This window comes from Balaenoptera physalus (genome assembly GCF_965194825.1).
Source record: "Balaenoptera physalus genome assembly, chromosome: 3".
Lineage (NCBI taxonomy): Eukaryota > Metazoa > Chordata > Mammalia > Artiodactyla > Balaenopteridae > Balaenoptera > Balaenoptera physalus.
In genome coordinates, this window is record NC_138890.1 from 38,037,418 (window position 1) to 38,046,721 (window position 9,304).

The 9,304-nt window shown below is 38.6% G+C and overlaps 1 long non-coding RNA gene across 2 annotated transcripts in view; it reads left to right on the forward strand.

The window, feature by feature from the left end:
- The window catches only part of LOC309658261, a 477,588-nt gene that overhangs the window by 11,444 nt on the left and 456,840 nt on the right, over window positions 1-9,304 (forward strand). The gene's annotated exons all lie outside the window — the stretch shown is intronic.

The following is a 9,304-nucleotide window of genomic DNA, read 5'->3' on the forward strand; positions in this document are numbered from 1 at the left end:
AAACAGATTCTGATTCTGGGCACTGAGTGAAGTGTTTCTGGACTGAGGCTTCCAAGAGAGGAGTGGAGAAGCAGAGCCCAGCCAGGATTGGAAACCACATGCACCTTGGAGCTTGGAATACATCCTCCTCCCTTTGGGGGTCAAGTCCAATGCCCTCATGGGAAATTTAACTTCCTGCTCTAAAGACAAGTAGCTCAGAGAAACTCCAAAAGTCATAGACTTTAAATGAGCCTTGCAAAACATGGCGATAAGTTTGAGGAAGTGAATCAGAAACATATGGACTATATTTTGCCTGAAACTACACAGAGATTTTAATACACAGAGAAGAACATTCTCAAGAGAACTAGCACATTTTAGCATTCCTTACCCAAATCCCAAACATCTGAGAGATGCTTTTGAATAACTTCTTTAAAAAACAAAACCAAAAAAGCCCCCAAACCCTCCTAGTTTCAGAACTTGAAAAGAAAGTTCTGGATTATTATGTCTTTCCATAGCTTGTCCCAATCACTCTTTCTCTATATCAAAGGATTTCACTGGTATAATACTGCCTCAGAGAGGTAAAAGGAAAAAGATCTGTGATCTGCCATTTACCTCCTCTGGGAACTGGGGGAGTTTATTTTAGTGGCATGAGCTCTAGTTTCCTCATCTATAAAACAGGGCTATTATATCTTCTTTGCAGAGTTGTGGATGAGAGATAATATCTATATACAATGTCTCTGTATAAAATGTCTGCCATAGTTAACTTTTGGTAAGCACCTAGCAATTATTATTACATTGCTAAATAAATCTGTCCATTCAACATAGGGTTTTACTTATTCTCTAAACATACAGTAGTAATTTTTTTCTAGTTAAATTACTATTTAATTTATTGTTTGCATTAAAAGATGGGAGAAGATAAGGATTGAGCTAGAAAGTGGGTTAAATATGCTATTTTTAAGTCATTAGAACTGGGTTAAAAATTTGTCTCTACTACATATGGGCTATATGACTAAGTTAAGAGATTTAAATTCTTTTATCTACAAAATGGAAACAATAGCACTTACCTCTTAGTGTTGTGAAGATGAAATAAGACAAGGGATTAATCTCCAAAATTTACAAACAGTTCAAGTGGCTCAATATCAAAAAAAAAAAACAATCAAAAAATGGGCAGAAGACCTAAATAGATATTTCTCCGAAGAAGACATACAGATGACCAAGAAGCACATAAAAGATGCTCAACATTGCTAATTATTAGAGAAATGCAAATCAAAACTACAATGAGAGGGTTTCCCTGCTGGCGCAGTGGTTAAGAATCTGCCTGCCAATGCAGGGGACGAGGGATCAAGCCCTCGTCCGGGAAGTTCCCACACGCTGCTGAGCAACGAAGCCCGTGAGCCACAACTACTGAGCCTGCACTCTAGAGCCTGTGCTCCGCAACAAGAGAAGCCGCCACAATGAGAAGCCCACACACACCGCAACGAAGAGTAGCCCCCGCTCACCGCAACTAGAGAAAGCACGCACGCAGCAAGGAAGACCCAACGCAGCCAAAAATAAATAAAATAAATAAATTAAAAAAAAAAAAAACTACAGTGAGGTATCACCTCACACCAGTGAGAATGGCCATCATCAAAAAGCCTACAAACAATACATGCAGGAGAGGGTGTGGAGAAAAGGGAACCCTCCTACACTGTTGGTGGAAATGTAAATTGGTACAGCCACTGGGGAGAACAGCATGGAGGTTCCTTAAAAAACCAAAATTGAGCTACCATATGATCCAGCAATCCCACTCCTGGGCATGTATTGGGAGAAGATCATGGTGTGAAAGGATACATGCACCCCAATGTCCACTGCAGCACTGTTTACAATAGCCAAGACATGGAAGCAACCTAAAGGTCCATCGACAGAGGAATGAATAAAGATGTGGTACCTATATACAATGGAATATTACTCAGCCATTAAAAAGAATGAAATAATGCCATTTGAAGCAACATGGATGGACATAGAGATTATCATACTAAGTGAAGTAAGTCAGACAGAGAAAGACAAATATCATATGATAAGGCTTACATGAGGAATCTAAAAAAAAAAATACAAATGAACTTATTTACAAAACAGAAACAGACTCACAGACTTAGAGAAGGTTACCAGGAAGGAAGGGGGAGGGGGAAGGATAGATGGAGCGTTTGGGATTGACATGTTCACACTGCTATACTGATTGATTGATTGATTGATTTTTTTCCCTGTTCAGCCTTGATCTTTATTTTTTTAATTTAATTTAATTTTTTTAGCATCTTTATTGGAGTATAATTGCTTTACAATGGTGTGTTAGTTTCTGCTGTGTAACAAAGTGAATCAGCTATATGTATACATATATCCCCATGTCTCCTCTCTCTTGCATCTCCCTCCCACCCTCCCTATCCCACACCTCTAGGTGGACACAAAGCACTGAGTTGATCTCCCTGGGCTATGCGGCTGCTTCCCACTAGCTATCTATTTTACATTTGGTAGTGTATATATATCCATGCCACTCTCTCACTTCATCCCAGCTTACCCTTCCCTCTCCCTGTGTCCTCAAGTCCACTCTCTATGTCTCCGTCTTTATTCCTGTCTTGCCCCTAGGTTCTTCAGAACCTTTTTTTTTTTTTTTAGATTCCATTTATATGTGTTAGCACACAGTATTTGTTTTTCTCTTTCTGACTTACTTCACTCTGTATGACAGTCTCTAGGTCCATCCACCTCACTACAAATAACTCAATTTCATTTCTTTTTATGGCTGAGTAACATTCCATTGTATATATGTGCCACATCTTCTTTATCCATTCATCTGTGGCTGGACACTTAGGTTGCTTCCATGTCCTGGCTATTGCAAACAGAGCTGCAATAAACATTGTGGTACATGACTCATTTTGAATTATGGTTTTCTCGGGGTATATGCCGAGTAGTGGGATTGCTGGGTCAAATGGTAGTTCTATTTTTAGTTTTTTAAGGAACCTCCATACTGTTCTCCATAGTGGCTGTATCAATTTACACTCCCACAAACAGTGCAAGAGGGTTCCCTTTTCTCCACACCCTCTCCAGCATTTGTTGTTTATAGATTTTTTGATGATGGCCATTCTGACTGGTGTGAGGTGATACCTCACTGCAGCTTTCATTTGCATTTCTCTAATGATTAGTGATGTGGAGCATCCTTTCATGTGTTTATTGTCAATCTGTATATCTTATCTGGAGAAATGTCTATTTAGGTCTTCTGCCCAGTTTTGGATTGGGTTGTGTGTTTTTTTGATATTGAGTTGCATGAGCTGCTTGTATATTTTGGAGATTAATCCTTTGTCAGTTGCTTCGTTTGCAAATATTTTCTCCCATTCTGAGGGTTGTCTTTTCATCTTGTTTATGGCTTCCTTTTCTGTGCAAAAGCTTTTAAGTTTCACTAGGTCCCATTTGTTTATTTTTATTTTTATTTCTATTTCACTAGGAGGTGGGTCAAAAAGGATCTTGCTGTGATTTATGTCATAGAGTGTTCTGCCTATGTTTTCCTCTAAGAGTTTTATAGTATCCAGTCTTACATTTAGGTCTTTAATCCATTTTGAGTTTATTTTTGTGTATGGTGTTAGGGAGTGTTCTAATTTCATTCTTTTACATGCAGCTGCCCACTTTTCCCAGCACCACTATTGAAAAGGCTGTCTTTTCTCCATTGTACATTCTTGCCTCCTTTATCAAAGATAAGGTGACCATATGTGCATGGGTTTATCTCTGGGCTTTCTATCCTGTTCCATTGATCTATATTTCCTTTTTTTGTGCCAGTACCATATTGTCTTGATTACTGTAGCTTTGTAGTATAGTCAGAAGTCAGGGAGCCTGATTCCTCCAGATGTACTTTTCTTTCTCAAGATTGCTTTGGCTATTCGGGGTCTTCTGTGTTTCCATACAAATTGTGAAATTTTTGTTCTAGTTCTGTGAAAAATGCCATTGGTAGTTTGACAGGGATTGCATTGAATCTGTAGATTGCTTTGGGTAGTATAGTCATTTTCACAATGTTGATTCTTCCAATCCAAGAACATGGTGTATCTCTCCATCTGTTGGTATCATCTTTAATTTCTTACATCAGTGTCTTATAGTTTTCTGCATACAGGTCTTTTGTCTCCTTTCCTAGGTATTTTATTCTTTTTGTTGCAGTGGTAAATGGGAGTGTTTCCTTAATTTCTCTTTCAGATTTTTCATCATTAGTGTATAGGAATGCAAGAGATTTCTGTGCCTTAACTTTGTATCCTGCTACTTTACCAAATTCATTGATTAGCTCTAGTAGTTTTCTGGTAACATCTTTAGGATTCTCTGTGTATACTATTATGTCATCTGCACACAGTGACAGTTTTACTTCTTCTTTTCCAATTTGTATTCCTTTTATTTCTTTTTCTTCTCTGATTGCCATGGCTAGGACTTCCAAAACTATGTTGAATAATAGTGGTGAGAGTGGACATCCTTGTCTTGTTCCTGATCTTAGAGGAAATGCTTTCAGTTTTTCACCATTGAGAATGATTTTTGCTGTGGGTTTGTCGTATATGGCCTTTATTATGTTGAGGTAGGTCCCCTCTGTGCCCACTTTCTGGAGGGTTTTTATCATAAATGGGTGTTGAATATTGTCGAAAGCTTTTTCTGCATCTGTTGAGATGATCATATGGTTTTTATCCTTCATTTTGTTAATATGAGGTATCAGATTGATTTATTTGTGTATATTGAAGAATCCTTGCATTCCTAGGATAAACCCCACTTGATCATGGTGTATAATCCTTTCAGTGTGCTGACACATTGCTATATTTAAAATAGATAAACAACAAGGACCTACTGTGTAGCACAGGGAGTTCTGCTCAATACTCTGCAATAACCTAAATGGGAAAAGAATTTGAAAAAGAATAGATACATGTATATGTACAACTGAATAACTTTGCTGTACACCTGAAACTAACACAGCATTGTTAATCAGCTATACCCCAATATAAAATAAAAATTAAAAAAACACAATATATGTAACTGGCATAGCACCTGAATGTAGTAATTGCTCTAAAAACAGTAACTGTCATCATCATCATATCAATATTCTATCAGATGGCAAATATTCTTTCTTTTCCTTACTCTTCCCTATCTTAAATATCCCAATCTAGTTAGATACCAAAAATCACCATCTACAATAAAACACTACACACAGTACACTAGATTTTTGGGTTCTTCCATCCTTTTCTTCTTGGGTCAACTTTACGTAATATTATTATTCACATTTACCTCTTGGAAGCATTTGCAGCTATAGTTTGCTGGAAAGATGGTGTCTAACCACATATTCTTTACAAGTAGATTCACTACTAGTGTGAAATTGGAAGTTTTGGTGACATAGGGAATGATCATTGAATGAGTCAATTTCATGTTTCTTAACTGAACCCCGAGATTCTCAGGCCCTCATTCTACAAAAAGAGCAAGCAACCCCAGGTGTAATTTTACCCTCTGTATCTCCTTGAGAGGTCTGTTGGAAGTAGTTATAGCATGTAAAAGTTGAAAGGCACTTTGGAGGCAATCTTTTGACCGATACTTATTGATCACTTGCTCTGTGTTCAGTACTGTGCTAAATGGCATAAAAAGGCATAAAAAGGAAAATCTGTAAGGTACAATCCCTAACCTCAGCGAGCTCACAACCCAAGTAGGATATTAAAGGCTACTAAAATGCAAAATTTCCCCAAGGATTAATATCTTCAGCAGGGGACATTAATTGACTTGGCCTAGGGAAGAAAGGAGGGGAAGACCTAGTGGTGCTTTGCATGAATTATCTCATTTAATTCTTCTAACATCCTATGACACAAGCACTTCATTATCCCCATTTAACAGATGAAGAAGACCCAGAGAGGTTATATAGTCTCTCCTACTAAGACAAAACAAAACAGTGAGCTGACTTTATGATTGTGCTGAAAGTCAGACAGAAATGATCCTTCTAGTTTAGGGGGAAAAAAAAGGAGGACAAGCCTTTCCACTTTGCCCATCTGTAAAATGGGTTAATAGCTACTAACAAGCAAGGAAAAAGGAGACAAAGTGAAATCCTCTATGGGAAATACATATTTTTTTATGGTTAGAATACTATAAAAATGTTACAGTTCAATTCAGACCTCTAAGCTCTTTCCTCTTGTTGTGTCAACTTCCCTAAATCGAGTTGGCTTCTAAAAGACTGCTCTGAATGTACTAAAACATAATCTCACTTCACATAATAAAACACCATGCAGCCTACATGCAGATCATTTTTGCAATAATGTTATAGTGACAAAAACTGACAAGTTTCTTGTCAGAACATCTTGGTTATTAAAAATATATTAATAGCTCATTTTTCAAGATACTGTACTAATTCTGCTCATTTCCTATTGAAACTTATTGAATACTAAGAGCCTAATCAACCAGAAGTAGTGTTCAGTGGCCACAAAGAGTATGCTCCATTAAAGAAAAAAAAGAATTATGACCAAAAAGGTAATTATAATACATTTTATTTATCTGGCGCTGAGCTCCTCTAATGGCTGAATGGCTTTATAATTCACATAGGAAAGGGTTGAAGACGTAATGTGTCCAAAAGTAAAATTAAAGACAGCGGCAGGCAATAAGGCTTAAGAGCTTTTCCGAACTCTTCAGAAAAGAGGGTCTGCTTAAAGTGCTTTTGCAATGGGTTTTCCTTTTTCCGTTTTCTTCCCCCACTATCTTAATATCTACATATCTGAATGATCAGAAACAACTACGAGCCACCTCGAAACCAGAAATTTCCCCTCTACTACATATTAGCAGTGTGACTTTGGACATTCTTAACACTTTATTTAGTCCAAACGACTATCAGATTTTAGGTGTCATTCTCCGGGTATCAGTAAAATCATACTGAAATAATATGTCATACCTTGCAGGGGTTGTGCTAAGACTTAAGATTAATGTATGTGGAATATAGGCACATTGTAGACACTCAATAAATGATGGTATTACTGTTCTTACTCCAAATAGATGAGACTTTTTAAGGGTGGGGATTATATTTTATTCAACTTTGTATCCACAGCACTAGCACCATGCTTGGCATACGGTAGATATTTAGGATATGTTTGTCACACTACACTGGAGTCCCAGATCTGAAGCAATGTCTGATCTTAAAATCCCTCTAAGCATCATAGCATCTTGTTCTCTCTGGGTGCTCAATAAATGTTTGCTTTTGACTACACAATAACAACTTAATGATTATTGATTAAATATTGAGCTTCATTTTTACCCTCAAGGATCTTAAAATTGATTTGGAAAAGCTAGGTTTATACATATGAAACGATGGGAGAACACAGCCTGTGATGGATTTTCATTTCTCTTCTCTGCCCAACCTCCATTTCTTCTTTTTCCTCTTTTTCTGGTAACACATCTTGGTTTTCCTTGCTGGAACTGACACTCCACACTCCATGCTATTAGGAGCTGTTCAGCATTCTCCAGAAAATATATACTATTAAAGAATCCAACACTATAGTCATTTCTGCCATGTGGAGCTACTCAGGTCATCATGTGACTCAGGCCAGACTAATTGGAGCATCACATTCCTGTGGCTACAGCAATTGACTCAGAGGTGGGTAGAAAGTCATCAGAAGCTTGTCAAAAATGTACCCTCTGAACTGAATCTTACAGAAGTTACAGACTACTCTGATAAGCTCAAAGAATATATTATCAGCAGAACACCAGGAGACCACAGGCTGTAGGATGTTCAGAGACTTCAGCTGCTTGAGATGCTTCAGCTTCCCATGGACGATGCTCTTGGGTTGGTGATGATGGAACTGGGCCCATCAGGCACAAGGTCCTGACAGTCTCAGGAAATTCCCAGTGAGGCATCACACTGTAAAACTGTAGCTTCGTGGTTGCAAAAACTGACTTTAGCAACTCCTGTCAATTTCTTAGTTCGCCATGAACACCAGTATGCTGCACTGTGCACAAGTCATGTAATAATAGCCAAGTGTCCCTATGCTGGTGCCACAGTTATCTAATGATGACAGTCATCTCCTGGGTCTAGGAGGAGGTGAGCACAGCAGGCCAACAACAAGCATGTGCCCAGTCAGACCCAATGATACTCCTACATGGGAATTCTGTGGAACTGCTGGGAAACAGGAAATCTGCTTCCTGCTGGTGTTATTAAGAGGACAAGATTCAACTTGGAGCTGCTGGCAGCTATCATGCCATCGTGAGGTGGAGATCTTGAGAAAGGAGCTCACCCAGAGGAAGAGGGAGTGGAGAAAATTGAGCTGAGTCCTGATGGTATCATTTGAGCCTCAGGATCCAGTCATGCCTGAAGTAAGTTTACCCCTGGACCTTTCAGTTTTGCAGCAAACAAATAGTCTCTTTTTGTTTTTGCTTAAGACAGTTTAAATTGTAAACCGTCATTTGCAAGCTACCACACAAACAAATGCGTGACTCAGATTACAAATGTGATTTCAGAGAACGAAGCAGAAATTATTCTTAGAATAACTAGGTTAACTTCTTGAAGCACATGGAATATAGACTGGTTCTTTGCAAACTAGAGAATATTTGCGTTAGTACAAAAGGGAGGATTTCTACATGCTGAAACAGATTTTTAAAAACAACATAAAAGAGGATAAACGAAGAAACGGAATGTGGAAACAGTCTGATGACAGAAAGAGCACCAGAGGGTCAAGGTTCTAGTCCCTACTCGGCTATCAACCAACCTGATGGCCTTAGAAAGACTGCTTTTCCTCTTCAGGACTCAGTCTCCCCTTATGTCAAGCACAGAATTGGACTCGTAGGTCTCTAAGATTCTCTCCAACTCTACCTTCTAAGGGCCTATGAAATCATAAAAGGCTGTTCACAATCCTGTATATTTAAACATCTCCACAGTCACTTATCCGTTCTCGGAATATAGACTCTTCCTGGTCTTTTGTCTTTCCCTCCACCCCCCATTTCTTATCTACTAGACAAAGAGCAATCTCTTTCCTTCATGTTCTGAATGAAATGGAAATAGACAAGCTACATTCGCTGAAAAGCCATGACTTTTAAGCTTTGAAAGCACTTGATTGTGCCCAGAGAAAGCTCCTCTCTGAGTGAGGGTGATGAAAGCAATGGGAAGGGGCCGCCTGGTTAATTGTACCTCTGTGGAGATTAAAGCGTGAGGGAGGAATTTGGAGGAACTTTGCTCTTTCTGAGCTGTCTTCCTCTGCCCTCTTCCTTTTCTGTGGAAAAAGGCTTTGGCATCAAGGTCTAAATTAAGATCCAAGCTGTATTGTATGCAAAATAGATACTGAACTAGCTTATAACTGTGCAGCCTGTAGCATCTGCT